Here is a 26,435-nt window from a genome sequence, read left to right on the forward strand (position 1 = left end):
TCTTATATAGCTAAGGTAATATCTAAAAGCAATTAGCCTCAAGCTACTGTTGATTGCATTAAGTTCAATAGTGCAAACTCACCAAGGGCAAGTATCACCCTCACAGAACTGGGCAGCATACACACACTAGAATAGATAAGGTAGCTTCATGTTGAAAGAAAGCATTTTCAGCAAAAGAACTAGAACTTCCAAGACCTGTTTAAAAAGAGGAAATATTCCTAACATTGACTAACAAACAATGCTTTGTCATTAGTTGGTCAAACATCATCATGTCAGTTTGTGGCTCAGGGTACATGGTAGTTATAGCTCATAAACATCCAGATAACTCATCATCATAAATATCTTTCAAATTATACATTACATACTAGTTAAAGAACAGCACCAAGCTATTATATAATGTTATGAAAAAAAATAAAGAATTACTTTATTGCGTTGCAGAGCTACAATGTTTTAGGAGCTTTGCTGAGTCAGACTACTGAATGAACGTGCTTGCCTCTGATGTTCTACCACTAGGAAAAGTACCTATCTTCTTACAAGGATCTGATTCAAAGGCCTTTGGAGTCACTAACAGAGACTCTCTGCTGTCAAATCACATCTTGTTTTTCTAAAAAAGGGATTATGATATAAGGAAAAATATTGTCAGTGTTAATTTAAGTGTTCAAAATGATTGTACTTGAACTTCACTAAGAAATTTTATTATAAACTTTCATTCATAAATATTTCTTAAAACTTTAGCTTTTATTTTCAGTCAAGATGAAGTAAAAAAGTTAATAGTTTAACTGTCCTTCCTAGTGCCAGGACCACTGTAGTGTTACACAGCTAATTGAGACGAAACCACAGCCATTAAGATAAAAAAATACATCATGAGAAGCTGCTGGGAATTGTGACACACAAGGAGTATGTGAGTTTCATACATATTGGGGTATTTTAGAAGCAGAGAGCCATCTAAATAAAAGACATTTCTAAAGGCATGTCTAGTGGGATTGCAAAAGTAGAAATATTCTAAATGCTGTATGCATAAAATGAAATTCAGCGTATCTATTTTCCACCTTGGGAAGCAAAGTAAAAGTGAGTGAAATGACAAAAATCTCTTGATACTTTGTGTTCTATTTCAAAAGGCCAGAAAATTGTTTTCCAAAAGGAATGAAACATACTTGAGAGGCTACACTTCTGAGTTGTTTAAACACTGTAATACCATGGAGATACTGATGAACTTTTTTTTTAAATGTAAACTTCTTGTTAGACTAGGGTGATTGTAAATATTCTCTCCTTTAGATTAAAATTGACAACCAGAGTCCTCTTGTATAAAACAAAATCAAGAAGCTCCAAGAAAATGTGGTAAATCTCATTATTAGACCATTGTCATCATTATTTCGTAGAGAAGTTAAGAAAAGGATGAAGAAGAAAGATAAGCCTCCAGCTAATATTCCTCAGCTCACTCTTGTTAAGTTTTCTGGTCGCTCTCCAGCCTGTTCCTTTTCTTGGGGAAAAAAAAAAAAAAACCAAAAAACATGAACCACAACCATCACCCTTAATTCTTAAGGCATATATCATGATTTATTAGTTCCTGCATTAAATGTTTTAGAATGTGCTTGTTAGTTTACAAAACATTTACGGAGAGATATAAAACTGTCAGAAAAACTGCTGTCTGATTAGAATAAAGCAGATATCAGAAAACACCCTACTAAAAATATCAACTTTTGAACTGATTGGAAAACCAAGATAGAGAAAAAGTTAAACATGAGAAAAAAATTATTAAATGCATTTTATGGTAAATTTATGCTGAAGAATATGTTTATATAATTTCTGCTTATAGTGCTGGGAACGTATAAAACAAATGGATTTATCATTTAATTGTGATTGCAAAATACTATTCACCAATACATCTGGGGGATCTAAAATATTTTCTTTAAATATAAATATTCCCAGAGGGCCATTGAGACATCTTTAAATATTAGTACAAAGTCTCTCTACATATCTTCATCTACTTCATCCTAGTAATAGAAGTTAAGATTCTTATTAACTGTCTCCTTGCTATTCACAGCCTTTAAATATATCACTATTTCCTCAACAGTTTTTAGTCTGTCTAGGACTTCTAGATAATGGACTTCAGTTGCTACATGTGCATGGCGGATGAACTTAAACAGCTCGGACATTCATTGTTGGAAACCATGATAGTGGTGAAATACTAACTGCCATATGTTTTCCAGAAATTTCTTTATTAAAATTCTACAGTGACTATATAATTAATGAAATACAACTTTTAGCTACAAATTCACAAATTGTTGTAGTTTAACCCCAGCCGGCAACTGAGCACCACACAGCTACTCGCTCACTCCCCCACAGTGGGATGGGGGAGAGAATCAGAAGAATAAAAGTGAGAAAACTCATGGGTTGAGATAAAGACAGTTTAATAAGTAAAGCAAAAGCTGCACACGCAAACAAAACAAAACAAGGAATTCATTCACTACTTCCCATCGGCAGGCAGGTGTTCAACCGTCTCCAGAAAAGCAGGGCTCCATCTTCCCATCGGCAGGCAGGTGTTCAGCCATCTCCAGGAAAGCAGGGCTCCATCACGCATAACAGTTACTTGGGAAGACAAAAAGCCATAATTCCGAATGTCTGCCCCTTCCTTCTTCTTTCCCCAGCTTTATATGTTGAGCATGACGTCATATGGTGTGGAATATCCCTGTGGTCAGTTGGGGTCAGCTGTCCCGGCTGTGTCCCCTCCCAACCTCTTGTGCACCCCCAGCCTGTTCACTGGTGGGGTGGTGTGAGGAACAGAAAAGGCCTTGACTCTGTGTAAGCACTGTTCAGCAGTAACTAAAACACCCCTGTATTATCAACACTGTTTTCAGCACAAACCCAAAACATAGCCCCATACTAGCTTCTATGAAGAAAATTAACTCTATCCCAGCCAAAACCAGCACACAAATTCAATCTGATATTGTGTTAAACAGAGATCCCCATTTGTTACACATCATCTCTGATAGAGATGCTGCAGAACAAATTTAAGCCCTAAGCTTATCCACCTATTTCAGTTACGGATGTAGCAGATCTAACAACATTAGTAGTAACACAAAAAAAACTTGGGCTTTTTGAAAGACTGTTTTTTGCCATATAACTTGTCAGGCATGACTCAATATGTACACATACACACAATTCTATGTTATGTAGTCTCTCATCAGAGCTCAACTAATACTGCAACATAGATTACATCGGTGTACATTCTTGTGAATGCCAGCCATTAACTGATTAACTAAAAAAGCTGCAAAACTAATTGTAATTTTATTCATGAAAATATTTTAATATTTTAAAATAAATGAACATTAAAAAGAACACTAAAAGAACTTATATTTTTAGTTATGCAGAGTTTTGAAGATAGTATCTATATGCTGTATTTAAAATAATAATAATGATTAAATATGTCTTGCTAGCATCACTGAAATTTAAGCCTCACATAAGTATTTAAACTTATATAGTGTGTATGATAATGGACACTGAAAAGTAACTTTATTGATTTTCCAGCTTTACTGTCATGTAAATGGGATTACAGCCTGACCCACAATTTATGATGCTTTAATCTATATTTGTATCATGGGAATTCTTATATTTTGAACAGAATATTGGAGTATTTCAAATCTTTTACCCATGGGGATTGCAATTTTATTTCCTTTAATTTTCCAATTAAATAAATTAAATCAAATTCTTAGCGCCCACGGGAATACACTTTTTAGCTGTAATACTTCATATTTTTATTGTCTCTTAGGAGTTAGAAATTTTGAGCTGTCTTCATTAATATTCACAAAGTCCACTACCTTCCTGGATCCATCTCATACAAAAAGCCTAAGGAAGCTCATACAGAGAGGTGAACCAGAGAAAATTAATTTCTTGTCAAGAAAGGGAAAAAGAAACACTGCTTCTCCATCCTCTCTTCAAAATCATAGTTAGAAAATATTTAGTTTTATATTGAACAACTTGGCTCACCAATCACTTTAGAAAGTAATAATGAATATTAAAAGTCTATTATTTAATAGTCAGAAGAATACACCTTATAAATGTTTTGTAGTTTCCTAGAGTAGTTTACTAGATTTCATACAGAAAATGATAATTCATCTGTGGAACTGTTTTATAGAATTTAAAAAGATATAAATATGAATTAGAACTAACACAAAAATAGTGACATATATGACTTCTTGACAAGGCCAAAATATTAATAGTGGCCTGTGGTGCGTTGATCTTGGCTGGCTGCCATACACCCACCCATCCACTCTCTCACTCCACCTCCTCAACAGGACAGGGGGAGAAAATAAGATGGAAAAGCTTGTAGGTCAAGGAGAGAGCTCGTGGGCAGGGAGACTACTTACCAGTTACTGTCACAGGCAAAACAGACTTGATTTGGGGGAAAATTAACTTAATTTATTGCCAAACGAAAATAGAGTTGGATGGTGAAAAACAAAGATAAAAAATTAAGACACCTTCCCCCACCACCCCCCTTCTCTCCAGTCTCAACTTCAGTCCTTCATTCCCAACTCCTCTACCTCCCACCCCAGGTGGCACAGGGGCATGGGGAGTGAGGGGTTGCAGTCAGCCCATAACAGTACCTCTCTGCCACTCCCTTCCCTCACATTTGCTCTAACATGGGTCCTTCCCATGGACTGCAGTCCTTCAGGATAAACTTGCTCCAGAGTGAGCTCTCCACAGGCAGCAGTTCTTCCAGGGAATATCCACCTGCTCTGGTGTCGGGTCCTCCACAGGCTGCAGTGTGGATATTTGCTCCGCCATGGTCCTCTCCGCAGTCTGCAGAGGGATCTCTGCTCCAGCACCTGGAGCACCTCTTCCTCCTCCTTCTACTCTGACCTCGGTGTCTGCTGGATTGTTTCTCATACTTTTTTCCTCATTCCTCACTGCCTGTGCAGCGTTTTGCCCTTTGTTAAACATGTTTTCCCAGAGGCACCACACGCTTGACTGATGGGCTCAGCTGTGTCCTGTGGTGGGTCCATTGCAGAGATGGCTGGAACGGGCTGTGTCCAGCACAGGGCAGCCCCTGGCCCCTTCTCCCAGAGGCCACTGCTGCAGCCCCCGCTGGGTGCCAACACCTTGATGCTTACACCCAATACATGGCCTGTGTCTTTATTCATAGTAAGAGTTGGATCTTCTGTTATATTGCAATTAAACCATTACAAGTAGTTCAAGTTGGAATTTTTTTGTGGCAAATACCTACAAAGTTTTGAACATCGAATTTAGTGGGATCCTGATTATTTCACTCTCCAGAAAACCATTAATTTAATAAGAACTGTAAGCAATTTCCATAATAGTAACTTTACATAGGAAATAAGAAAGAGCTAGAAAAGGTTTAGTGGGTTCTTGCAAAAATGGAAATATCAGTGAAGCAAACCTGAAAATGTTGCTGCTTTTTGCATTAATGAATCCGTATTCAGCTTCTAAGACTATATTATTTGTCTTTTATTTTTAATAATTTAATAATTTAAAACACTCTCACAAATTCCAAAAAAACATAACCTATGGGAACAAAGAGTATGTTCTATTCAAATAATAAAATCAGATTGCAGTCTACATTGTTTTACTGCACCTGCTTAACTATTTAAAACTGTGATTTTACGGCATCACACTATGTAATAGGAAACAATCTTTATCAGTTCTTTAATATAATTACATGGTTAAGGTGTAAACCTTAACTTGCTATATACAAGTTAGATGTCTAGTCCAAGCTTACTAAGCCAGGCTATCTTTGTAGTCACTGGTGTCTCCAAGAGTAACTCATGATATGCTAGTCTAGGTGTAAGGGTCAGATGGGAAAGCTTTATGAAAAATTAGTTTCTTTTAGCACAATGCTATCTTTTCACTGACTACAGAGAATTATAGAACATTAGTGAAGACAAATGTATACCTGACTTATGCACATAACTTGAATGTAGCTAAATTTAGGTAAAGTTAATAAAGAATTACATTAGAATAAACAGCAAGATGTTCACTGCATTTTGTGGATTTGGATCATGTGCTAACATGGACTGCACACTGTAAGTTTTCTTTGAAACTATTTAAGTCTCCTTGACTGAATGATTATGTAGGAAAACTCATTTTATACTTTAGCAAATGTTTGAAGACAAAGTTTTATTTTTTAGGAACTGTTAATAATGCCTTTCTGAGACGCTACAATAGACAAAACTCCAAATATAAGCAACACGTATAGGAAGTACATTCTGCACTACCTCTGCATAGGTAGAAAAGAAAGATATTTGGATCATCAGCTTTAAGAAATGAAGTCAGTTTTCCAGTGGGAAAAAATGTGTCACTTACTAAAAAAGAAATATCTCATAATGACAAAAACTTACCTGTCTATCATAACAGAACAGGTGAAGAATTGTATACAAATACAAAATTTAAATTAAGAACAGATTAATTAAATTAAGAGCAGATTTTGTATATCTAGCTAACAATATTTTATAGTCAGAATAGGAAAACAAGATCCACTGTTCCAGAATTGAAAAGAAATGAAACTTGAGGTAAAAAAAAGTCAAAATGTAAATATAGTAGAAGAAAACATGAATATATTTTTGCGAAATTTCACTTAAAATATATTTTCAGTTGTGCATCCCATAACAGCATTCCAATGGAATTTCAAGGTTTAATTTTTAAAGAAATATATTTTTTTTCTATTTTAAAATATAAACAAATAGGTATAGAATTATTGTCCATATAAGCTACAATGCTTGCAAATTCTGAAATGATCCTATGATCTGTATCAAATAATGTTTATATTGCAAACACCAAGGAAACAGAAAGAAGAAAGAAATGGGGGCTTTTTTTCAGACCTCAATATTAATGACTTTCTCTGTCCTGCTCTGATACCTATTGAAAGAGTCCTAATTTTTCCTATTTGATTTTTACCATCATAAAACCAAGTCACCTAATTCACTAACCCATTAATCCATTTTGAAGCTAATTCAACTACTTCTGTATTCAGAAAAGAAAATGTGACTCTCCCCAGATAATTTTAAATGTAAAATATTCCATGAAAAGATTTCTCAACATTTATGCAGATTTTGAAATAATGCAAAATTCTGTCCTGTTTTGATTACATGCTTTAGATCAAATATCAGTCATATGAATGCTATTCAGAATAATGAACTTATATCATGCTTGCTGAGAAAGTAAAGCACGTAACTTAGGAATTTTTCTAATTTAATCTTGAATACTTTAAAAAGGTTTTATATGCTTGTTTTTATCTGTAATTAACAGGGAAAACTTCTTCCTTTCCCATATAATTATTCCACTAGTGTTTTTTCTTCCCTCATTGACAGTCACAACATTTGCTAATAGGAATAATTGTACTTATTTCCCCTATAAAAATTTGTGTAATAGCTGTCATTAAGGAAATTTTTGAAATATGAAGGGAAAAGGAGGAAATTAGTATTTGAACAAGGTTCTTGATATTACTTCTTGTTTAGAAACCAATATTCCCAGAACATGACAAATTTTGAGGGATATATCTACAGACAGGGAGAACTACTATGTTGCTAAAGCCACAGAATTTGCTATTGTTTGTTAAATCATTATTTCTATTTCAGGGGCTCCTGCATATCCCCACTGAGACTGGATACCCTCTCTTTGATTAAGGATATCAAGAACATATTGGGGGGGAGGGGAATGCAGAAAACAAACAAACAAAAAACAGGTACAGAATGGTGGGCTCCTTCCTGTAATTGCATTTAAATGATAAAACACACTGTACTTGAAATTATAATCTTACAGTATCACACTAGCAACAGAGGACATCTCTTACCTCATGGAGCTTAATAAAATCTTTCACATAGCTAGAGAAACTTAATGTTAATATACAGCACATCATAAAGAAAGCTTCTCAGGGATCTTTTTAAGAATTTAAAACTTTAATTCTAAGGCAAACAAGAGTACTTAGATTTCTGCCTTTCTTCCCCCCTCAAAACAATGAATTACCTATTGACAATTAATTTCATCTATAGCAAATAAAATGTTAGACTACTACTGAGTGCAGTCTGAAATAGAAACAGGGAAAATATATAGAAATGTTTTGGTGACAAATATATAAAATAAGCTTTCTGCTAACATATCCATAATTTTGAAATTTAGTATACCCCAGGTCTAAAATCTATACCAAGCATACCCTTCCTAGGGAACATCCCTGTCAAAATGAGGACAGAAAGGATCTTCTTGACACAAGTATGTGTCAAGTATTTCTCTAATTACATTCGCAAATCAAAATATTGCATTACTAACTTACTAAGGTGGAGACCAAAAGAGTAAGATGGCTTTAATTTGTGAGGATAACTAGTGTATCCATTACCCTTATTTCAAAGCAACATAGTCCTCATGAATCCAAAATCCTCCATTACCCTCATTTCACAATCCTCATGAATCCAAGATCTCATGAATCTTATGGAAAAACTTGCCAACTGACATCTTTGCCTATTATAGTCTTTTGCTCTAATTTTAAGGAAAGCTTCACCAAGCTAGAGGTCTTCAAATTCTGTCCCACAGAGAAATAGATCTTTTTGCAGTGCAGTATTGTATGTCCAAAATGAAATAGGCAAATTTACTTTTACACACAAAAAAAAAATGAAATACCCCATGCCTCATAGCACAGATGAACCTCTACTGAACGTTTCTATCTTTCTATCTCAGTTTTAACCTCAGAATTGGAAATCTAGCCATTTTCAGTCAACAGTTCCAGGATGCAAAGCTCTGGATTAAACATGTTCTTTTGAAGGTCTTTTAATCTTTTTTTTTTTTTTTAATCTTATTATGACAGAATTGATTTCAAGCTTCATACTCTAAACTTTATATAGGAAAAAAAGGAAATATATGAATGTGTGTAAACTATACAGACTGAAAATCAATTTTGATGAACTGCAAAACTCTACTGTAATTTTCCCACTAATAAGCAAACAGTAATTTACATCATAAAAGATTTTATAATCAATATATTTATTCAGAGAGTGAAAAGAGTCTAAGGAAAAATAAAAAAAGCCAAATAATGCAATTTTAAAATAATTACCATAAGCTTTAAAATGTTTATTGGTAAAATTTTTCCTATCTTCCTGTCTACAAATTAATCTGCCATATGAAATGAGTCCTTAGATGAATCTTTACAGAAAACCTTAAAGAAAGTGAAAAATTATAACTAAATCAATTAAAAATAATAAATCTTACAATTAACTGAAGTGGCTTTCTTTCCAAGCAATATTTCACCAGGTGCTGTTCTCTGAAAACATGCCAATAATAGTATTCTTTTTTTGAAACAAAATCAAAAAGGAAAATTTTTTTTTCTACAGGAGAAAAAAGTGTGCAACCATAACCTGTACTGACATTAATTGTTATAAGTCCAGATAAATAATGGATAAAGGGAAGAAAATGAAGTCTGGAAGTTGATTGCATGAAGTCAGAGGAAAAAAATTGTGAAGAGGTTCAAATCATGTGACATAATAGTCTGATATAAAGTCTGATAATTGCTATGCCTACCTTCAACCTCAGACTGGGAAAGAACTTATCTATATTTGAGGAGCAACACAAGATTAAAAAAAAAAAAAGTCTTATTTACATTAGTCATATTGGTACCTGAGCAATCAAAAATACACAAAGAATCTATCTACTTCAAAAAGGAGTGCATGTTTTATGGCAGGAATATTTACATAATCTTTGACCAAATAAAAAAGAACAACAAAACAAAAGGTAAGGAAAGACTAAAACCATAAGGCCAAAGTTAACAAAAAGCTATTGTGTAAGTTTTAAATAAAGAACTATTTAAAAGACATAGTGATAGCAAGTACTTATATGGCATGATTATTCTGAGAGTATTTGACATTTCCTGTGTAGCCATACCTACTCATATGACAGATTCAGGAAGGTAGAGTACAAGTGGAGGCAATGAATAAAAAATCCTTAATTTATTGTTTTTTCACTTTCTCTTTTCTTGGCTATCTTCTAGATACTCAGTACAATAGAAATAAGTTGAAAAAAGTAAATAATGATTAAGCAGCTATTATTGTAAATGCTTAATGGAAGGACATAAGCAGAAAATTCCTTAAAAGTTCTTTTTTTAAAGGAATCTTTAAAAATTTTGTAATGACATGCTACCTTTTTAGCTTACAGATAAAACCATTTTTATTACCTGTTTAAGTACCTAAATAACATTTGGCTACATTTTAATATAGAAATATAATCATCACTATCAAACTCAGAATCTAAAGACCCTTGGTTATGCTGAATAATAATTATCCCATGGTTACCTCCACTGAAGCTAGTGTTAATTGTGGTGAAATGAACATCATAGTAAAACATTATAGCACATATTAGACAATATCATATAGATTAGGCATATATAAGAATCCTTCACTGTGTTAATACATTCATTTGCATATCTGGAGCTGGTCTGGTGTTTTGAGTGAAATATGCATAGCTGCCATGTTTCCATTTGGGATCTCTTATTAACTGGTATTAGTTTATATATAAGAAATGTATCTTACCAGTTCAAAATGTCTGATCAAGGCTGAAGATTTTAACATTTGTTTAAAAGACTTACATTTTGCATGGAGCTGAGAAGTGAGCTGAGGTTGTGAGCTGGGAGGACAAATACATTTCTGCAGGACAAGCTGAAACAAATTTCTCAACAGTTTTCTGTTCTGTGAACCGTATTTTCTATATTTCCCCAAAGATGCTGCTGTTCACTGTACACATAAAAATAGACATTTATGTCTATACAAAAAATCCTGTAAATCAGTAAAGTACTTAAGCTGTAGAACCTACTAAATAGACATGATTGAAAGATCATTTCCTTCCTCTTCTGTTGTCCAAGAGCTCAAGTGCTTGAGTGGCTTTTTTCTGGGGGGAAAAAAAAAAAAAAAATCTAAAACCTTGTGATATACTTGTACCTGCTAGTTCCAAATATCACTGTAAACACTGCCTGGACTTTTTTGTTCAATAAACATGACTTCCTGCCTTCAGCTAATAGTGAAAGCTTTAGAATCAGTTGTTACAGAAGAAAGAGAATTCTTTCAGCATTCCGATTCTGTCCTTTGTCTAAGGAACAAAGGTGTATGTAGCAGGAAGACTGACAAGTCAAGAACTGCAGCTTAAAATGGGTCCTTCTCCTTAGAGCCTCACAGCCTTGCAAGTCTTTAGGTTATCAGTTGGATAAGAAATAATTTTATCTTCATGGACCTTCCTGTCTTATTTTTGAATTCTGCCTGACTGGAACCAAGGTACAAAGTCCATAAAGTCAGGAACAGAGGGACAACCTGACATTCTTTCTAACTTCAGAAAACTTATGTTTCAGTTTCGCTCCTATAAAGTCTTTGGAATTTCATTTTGCAGAAAATATTAACAGCTCAAGTATTTGTTCTGATGAAAATAAAAACTTTTTGGCAAACTGACTGTTTCATGGAATAGAAAATCATTTCAAGCATGAAATGAATGAAGCTGAGTTTGCAAACGCATTATCTACTGCTGGACACAAATCACAGGAATGGGTATAAGGAGTTAATCATGGTATTATCACGTTTAGATCCATTCGCTATACAGATCTTGAGAAAGACCGTGAGAAAGAGATCAGGTCTCTGTTGTCTGGAGTTACATCTCAAACTAGTAAAAACCTCTGGAGCAGAGCAAGAATAAGATTTTTTTTTTCTGTTGGCCTCTCTGTAACTGATTGCAGCGGAGCCCAAAGGCTGGGCTAATGTTGGTTATACCCCTTTTCTGTCAGGACTGTTGGAACTAAAGATTGTGAAGTTACTGATACAGCTGCTGTGTTTTAGTCATGTTGTTTGTGGAGTAATCACATATAATTACCTAAAGAGAATAAGGTAATTTGGCAGAAAAGATCATCTTCTGTACACATAAGTATATCTAGGATTATTAATTAGTAGACACGTACATGGGAAACTGCTTTAATCTGCTTTGCCTTTTTGTTTTTTGCATGCTCTTTGAGAGCTAAGTGAGAATCAACTGGGTCCCCTACAGAGCATCAGATTACGTATATTATCTATACATCTGTTGACCTGCAGCAACTACTCATGAACTTCTAAAGAGAAAGACTTCTATTTACTACAGAAATAGAAAGTATATGTTTTTAGCATAAATGCAGGAGACATTGATCTAAAACAACTGAAGACCAATCTCTCAAAAACATGTCATAGTTCCAGAGAATTGTTTTGTTTAATCACATTTCTAAAACTCAGTTTCTCAAAACTATTGGTGATCCATACATTTGTTATTAAAACAAACTGCAAAAAACCAACATTCCATCTTTGATATTGACATTGACTATCAAGGCAAAAGAACGTTAGCAAATATAGTTCTGAAATACAGCTTTATAATGTATTTTAAGTTATCCATAATTTACTTATTTATTTCATTTGGATTTTTTTCTTCTACTTCTGTTACTTATTATAAATTATAACAAAATATATAACAATTTTACCAATAAAAACTGGATTATATTTCTGATATTTCCCAATCCAATCCTGTCAGTCATAAGTAAGCTCCGTTAACTGGGTAATACTGTGCTTAGGATTAAGAATTTTGTATTCTCTGCCAAAGATTTACATGAAGATCATTTGCACATAACAAGGATTCAATAATTTACTTATGTTCACAACTATCTTTACATACATGATTACTTCTGTTGAAATCAAGAGATGCATCCCTTTAAAGTTAAGTATACATTTAATTATCTTTCTGAATGAGGCAATCTGAAGAAAGAAAATGAAGAAGAAAAAGTCTATTAATTATAAAATAAACTGTTATTGTAAATGAGTGAGAAAGCTTTGTTATGAATGATATAAACAGGCACGGCAACCTGTTTTTTCAAAATCCACCATGATTTCAGTTTACAGGAGATGTTTCAACTAAAATGTATTTTTGCTTCTTTTAATAATTATTTATAAAATACATTTTTACAAACACATTTTGGGCTATTGATTATTCATGACTGTTTCTTTTAGTAATTAACTATTCTGTTACATTTTTTACCTGTTTTGTAAAGTGCAGTTTCTTTCCCCATAAACAGGAAAGTAAAAACCCACATAAACTTTAAGACAGCTGACAAATGCTTCCAAAACAAACTCATCAAGGCATTACTTCCATGACTACATGTAACACATTTTCTATGAATCCTACAAGCAAAATTAAGAAAACAAGCACATTTAATAACATGGAAAATAATTTCTTATTTCAGACAAGTGCTTCAAATTATATAAATAAATTGTATTTACTATATACATAGTAATATGTGTACATGTGTTTACAAATAAGTAAAGTTCCCTACCTCTTCTTGTTGTTGGTTGAACATCTATAATTTGGCTAAAAGTGGAATGCTGATTATACTGCAATCCTTCCCACCTGCATTAAGGCTGCTACACCTGTGCTCTTGTTCATTTTAAGATGCCATTCAAAATACTGCCTTTGGCTCTGTAAAACCCCATTTGGTTTTAGGTCTTGGATATTTAAAAAAGCATCTATCTCCTTCAGTTCTACTAAGATCCTCTCTCTAAATCTTTATTCTCTAAGGCTATAAATTAACAGATATAATCAAAAGCTTTTTAGACTGCATTCTGACAAACATATTGATTTTACATATTCATTAATGTTGCAAATTCTGCTTTTAGACTTTACCAGATTTGAAAATATGTTTGAAACAAATACTTTTTAAAACAGGTATAATGTAGCAAATTATTATGTATACAGTGTTAATAGATTTCATAGAAATATCTATTTTTTTAGCTTATTACTCATAGTACTTTTGCAGTCTGCTTTTAAACCTGATATGTTATCAATAAGCAATATTATGGACTGAAGATAAGCAAAACCCAGGATGTCAAATAGTCAGAAAGCCCACTGTTAATTTGTACTGTAAAGTAATATGAGTATACCTTAGACAATTTCCTCATCATTACTTACTCAATAAATGCTATATTATAATATGTAGCTTCAACAAAGGTTAAATCTGGTTTGAGTAGCTTTTTGTTTTGGCCCTGCCAAGTGACTGATAATGTCATTTACCATTATTGCATTTATAACACATTATCATTATATTTTAATACATGGTCTGTACAGAATTCATAGGAATGTGTCAAAAGTCATAATGCCAATAGAATAATATGTTTTCTATATTGAACATAGTACAAAATAAGCAGATAACTATACAAATATCATTAAATAAAATGCTTGCAGATGTTTTTATTTCTTAAAAGTATAATGACTTAATTACCAGATAAGAAATCAAAATTCTAAGCTGAGTAATGTATGAATCAATAAAATATTAAGATAATATATATGTTCTGTTGAAATTAATTTTCTAATAAAAAAACAACTTAGTATGGGGATAATTATGTATATTGATTAGAAAAAGACTAATCCTCTGCTATTATTTAATTATAATAATGTAAATGGAAACAAATCTTGGTGAAGTTAATGGCATTAGAGACTGTTTTGTTAGAGAAAAATTATTAGAAATAATCATTGTAGTGCATTACAAATATACTTAGCCTTAAAGATAATAACTTTCCTGTGGCAAGAATCTCTCCTCATTCTTGTATGCTGTGCCATTTGACCACTGAGAAAAGCTTCTTATTTATTATAGCTGAAAGCATTTTTTAATGGACAGAAAACGAGTTGGTCAGAACTCCTTGGAGGAAGAATACAGCAATATCTTGAGCTTACAGTTGTTCGTGGCAAAGTGCCTATAAACTACTGTGAAAACTCTAAGTCACTAATCTGAAAAAAGAGAGCCATTGGCTCCATTCTGTTTACGTAGTTAGAGAAATTTATAAGGCAAAAATTTAATTTGTAATTTATTTTCTCCCTAATAGAATATTATTTGACTTTTTAGCAATTAACTGATGAATTTTTATATAAATATCTCTGTTGAAAAAATAGATTAGTGATGGCACATCCCCTCAACCATAGGTTTATAACCTTAGGACAGGCAGATGTTTGGGTGTTTCCAACAGGGACTCATGCTCTCAGCAAACACATATGGTGTTCATTCATGGTCTTTTGGTTTCTACACTCTCAACCATCTGTTAAAATGGCACCTTGCCTGTTAACAAGCTAGTTATATTGTTCTAAAAAGATGTGGAAATCAAGTAAATATAGGGTGAGAATACTTGAATAAACATAAAATATGTCTGTTTCCACTAAAAGTCTCTCAATTTAAACCATATTGTGTCATATTCATCTTTAATGATCTAAAACCCTTGAAAAATAGTAATTGAGTAAAACAACCCTCTTTGTAGTCTTTATTTGATTTAAAAATATGCTATCATATTTGTTATTTTATTTATATATTGCATTTTTTAACAACATGTATCATTTATAATCTCTTCAGCCACTATCAATTGCTTTCTGATATAAATCACTGTCTTCAGTGGAATTTGTGCTTTTCACAACAGTCAAGTACTATATTTAAAATATTGTTTGTATTTCAACTTATGCAATCTTATGAAGCTTTATATTTCAAAATTCAAATCACATTATTTTCTAGCTTTTTTAATATTATACAAAGAAAAAAAAATCAATAATAGCCTAAGACATTACAGCTTTTTTCAACAAATTGCTGACAAGACAGTGCTTCCTCTTGTGAGATTCCGGTTTAACCATGTTAAAATGTAATCATGACCTACAGGCCGGATTACTGACATTCTTCAAAGCTAAATATGGAAATGCAAACCTAACAAAACCTGCAGATAGTTTAGAACATAACAGTTTACATATTTGGTTACCCTGATAGTGTTATCTTATTTGGAGATTTTCCAACTCAACTGGACAAGCCCTCTGTGATATGATTTTCCTTGGAAGTTATCCTAGAAGACATCCAGAGGTCCCTTTCTGGAAAAACAGTTGTGAGAAGATAATGTTACAATAACCTTGATAACCTTAAGCTTGCTTTTCTATTACTACTTCTACTGTTCTTATTGTGTTTGAATATTTAGTATTATCTGGTAGATACACCCTTCTATAATTACTTCAGACTATATATTAAAGCTTGGCAGTTTACTGGAAACTTATTCACTCAGGGTAACATAATTGACCAATAATTACACAATGAATATATGTACCCTTCAGACACCTATGGCCCATAGCTTTCAAACAGCTCTAAATGTTAAAGTATAAGAAAGCAGTAAACTATACAGAATTTCACTTTTTGCAGTATACTGAAGATTCCATGGACAGAAAATGTAATGAAATTAATTTTGTAGAAGCTTGTTATGAGAAGAAACTTAATGACCATGAATATGTGAGGAAAGATAAACTATTTGATATTTGAAAGGAACGGGACTGGCTAGATAAAAATAATTCAAGGTTGTGTGGAAACAATAAAAGGAGGAAAAACTGAAAAAAAAAATGTAAAGGAATGAATGGGTTGAAGATAAGCAAACAGTACACACAAAATTCTGGAATGAATAACAGTGCAACACATCAGCAGCTGAGATCCACTTTCAGATTTGCATTTTACTTCATTCATTGAAAAGAAAATGAGTCATTTAATATATCTCCTTCATTTTTGAAATCTACTCATTCTTTGTCTCAAATATATTTCTTCAAAAATATACTATTATGGAGAGAGCTCATTTATCATGGTACCATCCTGAAAATTATGAGGTGATAATGATTGCAAAATTCTCTCAGAATTAATGTTTACATTAGAAAGATATGAAACTAGGAGTTCAGAGAAGATGTTAAAAGGTTAAATGACCAGAAAATTCCTTATTTAACTAAGCATTTTATTTGTTTGTCTTAACTACCATGTGTTTGTTGTAAGAATATTAATAAGCATGCAGATGATGAAAGTACATATAGGTTATTAAAATTACCAAAATAGTTACATCCATTAACATATATTAGTACCCTGAATATATTATTTTTATAGTATTTGATACATTTTCCTAGTAATTTTTATTCTTCCCAGAACAAGAAAAGTGTATTTTTTTTTAACACTGCTAAAGAAAACAGAAAAAAAATGTGCAGGTGGTAACTTGTATTTCTCAGATGTAAAACTCTCAGGGATCTTTGATGTCTTTCAGATGAACAAAGCAAAGTATTTTGCATACTGAATATAGTCTACTATATTTTACTAGAAAATCTGTCACCATAGGACTTCAAACTCATTTCTCATCCTGCAAACCTTTTGTCCTGCATTATTTTGACAACAGTCTGGACATAGACAACAACTTATGGGAAAGGAGTAGCGTTGCCACAATGATTTGTTCTGCATTTTATTATTTCTGAGTCAGTAATAAACCATACAAAATACCTTTGAATATATTCGTCACTTCTGTTTCAACTTAAAGGATGTTTCTAAACTATCCATTTTGATTTGTATTCATTATATATAGCATCAGATTGATTTTCCAAGTCATGTGATACTGTTTCTTCTCCCAGATTGCTTAAGAACTTCTTGTATTTTTACTGATTTTTACTGAAGGAAATATTATCCATTCCAAAGACTGGAAATTCTTGCAAATTTTTTAGCAATACTATCTAGAAATAGCTTTCAAAGTTGCCAATAGAGAACACTAACTTCAATGGTAAAACACATTTTTTAAATATAACTTTTTAAATAGAAACCATAAAGTTACCTTGCAGGATAGATAATTTGATTTTTTTTTATTAAGTCCTCACTTCTTTGACATCACAGCATGATTTTATCTCAGGACTGAATTTGAAATATATTTATCCTAAGAGAATAAATATAGGATGATCCTATAAGATGTAGTTTTCTTATCATTTCTTCTTTATTTCATGTTAAATCTTTATGATAAATATTGGATTATATTTAAAAAATTGGATTATATTTTTAAAAGTATTATTTCTAGAATTATAAAATCAACAACACAACTGGGAACAAATATATAGCATATTCATTATTGTGTCTTTTTTCTCTTATCTACTTTCTTCTATACTACACTTATAGCTTTTTATAGCAGAAATCCCTCTTTCCTCATGTCAGTTTTACATGCAAAATAATGAAGTCTTCATCCATAACTGGACTTCCTAAGCAATAGTTCAATTAATATTAATTGTAATGCTAACATCACTTCACAATTATTATTATTACTATATGAAATATTTGGTAAATGTTGAACACAATGGAAAGTAAATTAAATAGAAGCCACTAAAAAGAATGGGCATTCTAATGAAGTCATGTCCTGTTATTACTGGTATTAACTTAATGACAAGTAGCATCAGCAAAACCAATACAGAAATAGTAAATATACTACTTTTGACTTTCTTTATGTGAAATATTTGGGTTTGGCCCAAATGATTTCTTATTTTGTGTGAGTTTGTATAAATTTTCTAGTCCAAAGTTCTCATCCTTCAAAAATAATGACCACTGGACAGTATGTCTGCAGTGACTAAAACCTTGGAAAAGGCAGATATTTGGTTTTAGGCAGTTGGTTATTTGCATATTTAAATAAACACATATTGTGCCTGTGAATCTATGAGGCTGAAGTGGAGCGGGAAGCAGAAAATTTTTTTTTCCCATACAGGGAAAAAAATAATCTGTTCCATTTAAGATACTTAAAATAAACAAAAGAAAATCAATACAACACTTTTTAAGCCATATGACAAATGTGAGCTGTTTTCTTTTTCTCAATGAGACAAAACAACATACAGTTTTACATATAAATCATTAACAAACTGAGACCTTAATTCATACTAAAATAAACTCAATCCAATTACAGTAAAATAAACACAAGGTATTTCCTTCAAATTATTTTTAGATTACAGTTTGGTGGAAAATTTTTAAAGAAAGAACTCACCTGACAACTGTAGTTGAAAGATGAGACTAAATTATTACTGTTGTTACACTTCTTCGTTTTCATCTAGGAAAAAGGAACTTGATTGCAAGTCTTCTAATGGCTTCATAATATAAATGAAGACAGAAAAACGTCAACAGAAACAAAATTGAGTTCAGCAGTAGAAGCATCCTTGAAAATATGCATACTTTAATGTCAGAGAAAAATTCAACATATAAATTAAACATTTAGAGGGACCGTTCAGGAAAACAAAGTACTTTTACCAAAGCTATGTGATAGACCTCTACAGCTTAACAGTTTAACTTACACAGTATTTGAATGTCATGAATTGAAAAGACCATTAATTTCACCATTTTTCTTTTTTATATATTCAGGCAACCCAGCTGATACGTTCATTTATACATTCCTGGCAGGATTCCTTTTGCTGATTTGATTCTGCAAAAAGTGGATTCCTGAGAGTGATAAGAATTATTATTATTATCCTCGAGATCCAGATTATTGCTCTTACATTTTCTTTCCTGTCTTATCCCTCTCCCTATCGCTTGCCAGGGAATTTATCCTACTGCTCTAGATGTGTCTGGCTAATGTCAGCGAGAGAGTCAAAGTCCATTACTTTGTATTAAATTGAGATAATTGCCCTGTTGTCCTGTACTAAACTGTAATGAATGCCTTGTCTCCTCCAATACCAGGCACCACAGCTTTAGACTGCTAATCTAAGGGAAAGCATGTTGTGCCTTAGCTTTCCACACAGTTTTTCTGCATCTGTCTGTTTCCCTGTCTTGTGAGGGTTGACAGAACCTGAGAGAGTGGTTATATGGCTTCAGTCTTTTTGCAAAATGGAGTAGTGGCAGATAAAATAAATGTTGGAGTTGCTGAGGAGAATGAGGAGACAGAACTGTGCAGAGAAGAAAGAGCAGACGGAAGGACTTATAAGAATGTAAGGCTGAACAGGTCAGGCCAAAAGTGCAATGAAGACCTATATGCCCAAAATATAATTTATGTGGTATAAAAGGAAACTGGTTAAATAACATGGGAAAGTTTAATCTTAACTATAGAGCAGTTGGCCTACATGAAATGTTTGTTTATCTAGAGAGCAGGCTTACCTATCTTCAAAGGAACTAGCCTAGAGAAGAACTACCTATGGATATCCTTATCAGTCATGGGAAAGTCATAAAACAATAATTATTAATTTTAGGGGAGAAGGACAGAGTTCTGTTCAAGGTTACTGCTTACCTCTATGGTAAGATGAACAAACTGCTATTTTCCAAAGATTGTGACAGCATTCCCTGGATCTAACAAAACTTTTACCTAAACAGCTGTTCATGCATCCTCCTTTTGTTACTTTTATTAAGATTTACACTTTCCTTAAAACAGCTTAAGGTAATACTAATACTGTTACCATCACTCAAGTAGCTACTGTACAGGATTTGTTCAGCTCCTGGTGTTTTCTTCTATTACTGTGATGGGTAAAAGCTGTAATGCCCCTCATAAATTACTGTGCTTCTTAAAGCTAGAAATCTGTCAGAAGCAAACAACTGTTTGTCAGTTTTTGGCTAATGAGGGGACAACATAAAAGAAGCAGTTAAACACAGACATGGAACAAAGAGTAATTTTGTGAAGCATGACAAAAAACCATAGGTATCTGAGCCATAACCTACTAAATTCCAACACAGCCCCCTACAATGAGTATTGAATTAGTCATCCAGAATACTGGAAAGAAACATTCTGTGTAGCATTTAAGTAGGTATTTAACATTAAATTTTTCCTTGATTAGGGGTTGACTTAAATGAATGGCTAGTGTTTTCTTGAATTGTGTCCCTAGGCCTACAAACAAAACTGTGCAGGATATGTTAGGAAATCAAGCATCTTAGAACATATTCAAATATTGCATAATATTTTTTCAGCACCTTTTCAGAAGAATATCTTTTGAATAGAGCTCTTGATATAAATCAGTGTCTCTGTTAATAAGGCACAAAAACTTACCTCATTTTTAAAAGAAAAGATGGAGTGACGGACTAACCTGCTGGAGAGAATTATCATAGCTGTATGTTTGAGTGTGTGCCACCAGTAAGAAAACCTAGAAAAATTAATGTACATATTATATGCCACCTTAAAATCAATGGTTCACAACCTTTTATGTTGTTTGCTTTTTCAAGTTTCTGACAAAGTCATTACATTATTTTTTTTATAAGGTACACACTTCTCCCATACTTAGTGGAAGGTTATTATACACATACAGTGAATACCTATAAAAACCCTTATACTATAAAATACATTTGTAAAAATTCTATTTTGCTTGTGTTTTAACAATATAAATTAGAAACAAAAAATACAAATAATATGTACATATCACTTAATGAACTATTTATTTTCTCATTTTTTGTAAATTTTTCAATCTTTTTCAAAATATTGAGAGGATTTGTAATTGGGGTTTTTTTGCTGATTTCTTTTTTTAAGCAATGCATAAGAAAGGTAATGATGTGACTGACTAATTCACCAGAACTTCTGAACTCCTTGCTCCAGTCTATTTCAGTGGTCATCCTGACTGCAAAGGGAAAGCAAGATACACACTATCATGCATTTTGCACTCCACAAACTGCCTCAAATCACAGAACAACTGCTCAGTGAAAACCTTCTAGAGGCTTTATGAGTTCTACTCTTGAGAAATTTAGATGTTCACCCACTTTTCTTATTTAAAAAATAGATTTTTTTGAGGGGAGGGGATCAAATTGCATTTTGAAAGTTTTTTGCATCATAATAACAGTTTCTCAACAGTAATCTCATATTCTCTTACTGCTTTCTAATTACTACTTAGCAAGCAGATTAAGTTCCATTGTGTTCCAAAGTAGCTTTAACTTGCTGTATTGCTTATCAATATAACCAGCTGTTCAGTGGTAGATTCAGTGATGACGGCATTTTTAATTGCTTTTTTCGTTTGGCTAAGTAACTTCAGATGGTCACTAATTAGTTCTGTCATGCTGAGGTAGTTTTGTTATGAACAATGCAATCAGTGTTTCATTGAAAAGACAACTTTCCCGAGATCAACACTCTTTAATTATCCCTAGGAATCTATCCTCAGTTTCTTTATTTGTTATTGCTGTCATGAGTAAGGTGACATGAATTAAACTTAACTGCCACTTAAAAGAAAGCTTCTGCTAGTGCACATAATGATTTCTCATTTTCCTCTGCTCAAAAGCAATCAATTGAAACAGTCATAAAGACTTATTCTTTATTAAGGTCTATGCCTTGCTTTAGAGCAGCCTAAGCTATTTCAAAATTATAAGGCATTGAAGCAGTTTATGACATTCACACTCGTGTCTGTGCTTCTCTTACATTAAAACATCATGAGATGACTAGCTTTTTCTTAGGTATTTTCATCTCATTCTAAGGAAGAAAATAGTCTTCCTGAAATACTAGAAAGAAGCAATAATAACACTTTTCTTCAAGATGGATAAAAATAAATAAAAAAAAGAGCAAATACCATAAAAAATCTTTAATGGTAGTTATTTTTTCAGTGTTTACTTTTATTAAAAATCCATTGTTGATTTTTTTTTTTTTAAATAATAAAATAATGGTTTTGGATCCTATAGTTCAAAAAACTCATTCATAGTTGGGGACAAAAACATCAATAGAACTCCTTACAGAAGTTTTCCTTAGGTTTTATTAAATAACTGTTTTTTTCAAATAACTGGTTTTTTCCTCTCTTCATTAGAGAACTTCTTTGTCAGATGTTTTATAATGCCTGTTGATTATAAAAACAAACGCATACTGATTGAATCGTTACTAAACAATCACTAGTGAAATATCATTGCTGTGGCAAAGATACATAAAACTTTCTGGAAAACACCCCTGGAACACCAAGAAACTGTCTAAAACTGACACTATAAAACTCAGCATTTGTGTAGCAAGGAATTTTTTAGTTCATTCCTTCATTCTTTAGCATTTTGTGTAACTTTTAGTGTGGAACAGTGTCTCTTGACAATCTCACAAACCTGTATCTGTTTCAGTTCTATGTTTTTAGCATAAATACGTGGGAATACCCAATGGTATTTTGATGAAACAATTTATGCTCTTGAGCTACCAATGACTGTTTCAGCTGGCTGTGGAATCAAATCACTAGAGGATTTTTGATAGAAGAAGTGAAAAAAAAAAACAAGCTAAAAATTATATCTTGCAGGAAAATGGGTTGTAAGGAAGGCTGGGAAAAATATACTATCATGATCTGCCTGGGGAATATTCAGCTGTAGATATTCATTTGGGGTTCATCATGTCATGGAAACTCCTTAACAGCAATTTCCATCTGAAGAGCCAGATGTGAAAGTAGAACAGAAAACACAGTAATGATTATGCAGCACTAAAGAGTGACTCCTCAGGTAGCCCACATAACCAGGTTTATAGCAACTCAGTGAGAAGAAAATAGAAAAAAAACCCAGTTGTATAGGTAATGACTCCACAAGGTCCAAAGCATTATTAGAATGTCAGTCACTGAATTAGAATTTCTCTTTCCATCAACTTCAATCTATAGCTAAACTATTGAAATCCATTTTATAATTAAATATATAATACATTTTTGCTTGTGAAAGTGATCAAAAAGCTCTTAACATGTGTTCAATATAAATATTTGATCACTCAAAATTTTTACAATTGTACAATAACTGTTCCCTGTGGACAAAAAATGATGGAAGTATAAATCAGGAGTATCAATAAAAAATAGAGATAGCAGGACTAGAACCACGATAAAGGTATCTGAACTCAGTTCTTGTCAAAATAGTATTTTACATATATGAAAACAAATGGAGAAAGTGAGTTTCACAGAAAGTATTTATAAATTCAGACCAGGAAATAAGTGAACATTAAATTACCCAGATACTTCAGAATCACTAAGAAGATTGCTAGAAGAATGCTAAAACTCAGAACACATCTTTGAGTACTACAAGACTGTGATGCTTTGTCTTTATGAGGATGTTCAAATGGCAAAATGCGGAATAATCTTATTCTTCTGAATAAGATTAAATTTTCAGTCTATGTTAACCTTAATCAGTATGCAGCTTCTTTGTGATCCTGAATTTGTTACAGGATGAGTGAACTATGATTTTCTAAGATAATAACCCAGATATTATTTTTACTTTAAAAAAAGAAAAAAAATATATAACCTAAAAATAGAAATCTTGTGTTCCAAAAAAACCAGTTTGAGATCACAATACCAGCCTTTTAGCTGAAACCAGTGACATAGGAAGGTTACTTAGAGAGTTGGTTGTCTCAGAATGCAACCTCAACGTCTTTTCACCTAATTCATGCAGCTACTTAGAGCTGAACAAGAATAAATGTTGAGAGAGATGTGTTAGGCTATTTCTAAACTATAAATAAAGCGGGGTTAAAGTATGAGCTCAAGCACTGTTCTGCAAGTATCTATACTACGTAATTAAATTAATTGACACTTCCTTTCAATGTTTTCCCTTGTGTCAACTGGCATTTTCCCAGAAAATCCTGGACACAGTTCAGGGCATGTACATGACATGTACCACTCCCAATAGGTACTTTGATAGTGGCAGTCTATCTTGGAGTAAAAGAAAGTTTAGTTATGTGACCATGTCGTGGTTTAACCTCAGTTGGCAACTAAGCACCACGCAGCCGCTCGCTCACTCCCCCCCCACCCCGGTGGGATGGGGGAGAGAATTGGAAAAGCACAAGTGAGAAAAACTCGTGGGTTGAGATAAAAACAGTTTAATAATTGAAATAAAATGATAATGATAATAATATGATGATAATAATAATACACAAAGCAAGTGATGCACAGTAAAATTGCTCACCACCCACCGACCCATGCCCAGCCAGTCCCCGAGCAGCGGCCCCCCTGGCCAGCTTCCCCCAGTTTATGTACTGAGCATGACGTCACATGGTATGGAATGTCCCTTTGGCCAGTTTGGCTGTGCCCCCTCCCAGCTCCCTGTGCATCAGTCGGTAGAGCATGGAAAACTAGAAAGTCCTTGGCCAGTGTAAGCATTACCTAGCAACAACTAAAACATCGGTGCCTTATCAATTTTGTTCCCATCCTAAATCCAAAACACAGCACTGTACCAGCTACTAGGAAGGAAATTAACTCTATTCCTGCCGAAACCAGGACAAACCATGAACCAGGTAGTTCTGCTTGGACTCAGGACCACTGAACATTTCCTGCCAGTAATACAGGCCTTGCCTGAGTTCTATACTAATTCTATACTAAGGACTGTAGAGAAGCACATGGATCACTTAGGATTCAAAGCATGAAGGTACTCATTTACACCTTTTAGAACACAGGAGGTTTTAAAAAAGACTGTACTGTCTTTAAGAAAAAAAATTAGGGAATCTGGTCATAATCATAGCACCAAAGATTTAGTTTTCTTCTTTGCCTAAGGATATCAAACCCCACATCTTCCACAAGATAAGTGTTCTTATTTCATGTTATTATATTACACACAAAATCTTGGTTATGGGCAAAAAAGAAACACACCTATGCAAAGCCAAGAGTTTATTTTTAATATGATGGAAATCTTAACAGTCTAACAAAAAAGAATTATTAGTCAACATCTAATTTTTGCAAAAAGAAAAAAGGGAAAACAGAAAAGAAAAAAAAGGAAAAGAGAAAAAGACTACTATTAAACAGAAAAAAAATCTCAAAAAAAAAAAGTTCAAATTTTTATATACATGCTTCTTACTATCTAAACCTTTTTCCTGGAATTATGCTCATCTTTTCACAGCTGCTTGGAGTCCTAAAGTGGATAGCTTCAGCATGGGGAGGCGACGGGGGGAGGGCAGGTGTTGAGAGGAGGGTGGTAACATGAGTCCTCAGTATCCCAAATACCTCACCAGAAGGAGTATGATGCTGATGTTCCTCACACTGGGATCTGCTTGGAGTCTTTTTTATGTTTGCTAACATGCTTTTACACTTTGTTATTTCTCCATTGATCTGCAAGTCCACATTACATTTGATTTTACCATATATGGCATGTTTTACATATGTTTGATCATATTACTTTACTCTGTGTTAACTGTAAAACTTTTTTCTCCAGCTCCACATCTGCATTTCTTCAACTGATCACTAGGGAGTTATTTTTAACCATGTGGTCTCTGGTGTCTGCATGAGCCCCATCTCTTACCATCTCATGCCTGTAGTCCTGCACACTGCATTCTCTGTCCCACTTCTCAAGGTCTCTACTGTCATATCAGGGCTGCATCATTGTACTTGCATCATTACTGTAGAGTCATGTACTTGTACTGTGTCATTACTGTAGAGTCAAAACCATCTTATTCTACACATAACAACTACTTGTTGCAACTAACTATATAAAAATAGATGGTTTTACCATTCTAAAGTAAGCAAAACAAATTAGCCATAACCACCTGGTCATTAGGAAAAATGCTCTCACAGATAGATAAACCAAGTGAAAACAAAGCTCCAGGCAGGTCAAGACTATTTCAGATTGAGCAAATCTGACATGTCTCCATCCTAAGACCTTGCAAACTCAGCACAAAGCCTGGGGCTTCTTACTAGCTATGGCAGAACTGTATTACTGGGCTATAGACCTATTATTTATGGGATGTAAAGGCATGGGGTCAATGGCAGTCCACTATAATCAG

Source organism: Pygoscelis adeliae, unplaced genomic scaffold (assembly GCF_000699105.1).
Source record: "Pygoscelis adeliae isolate BGI_AS28 unplaced genomic scaffold, ASM69910v1 Scaffold133, whole genome shotgun sequence".
Lineage (NCBI taxonomy): Eukaryota > Metazoa > Chordata > Aves > Sphenisciformes > Spheniscidae > Pygoscelis > Pygoscelis adeliae.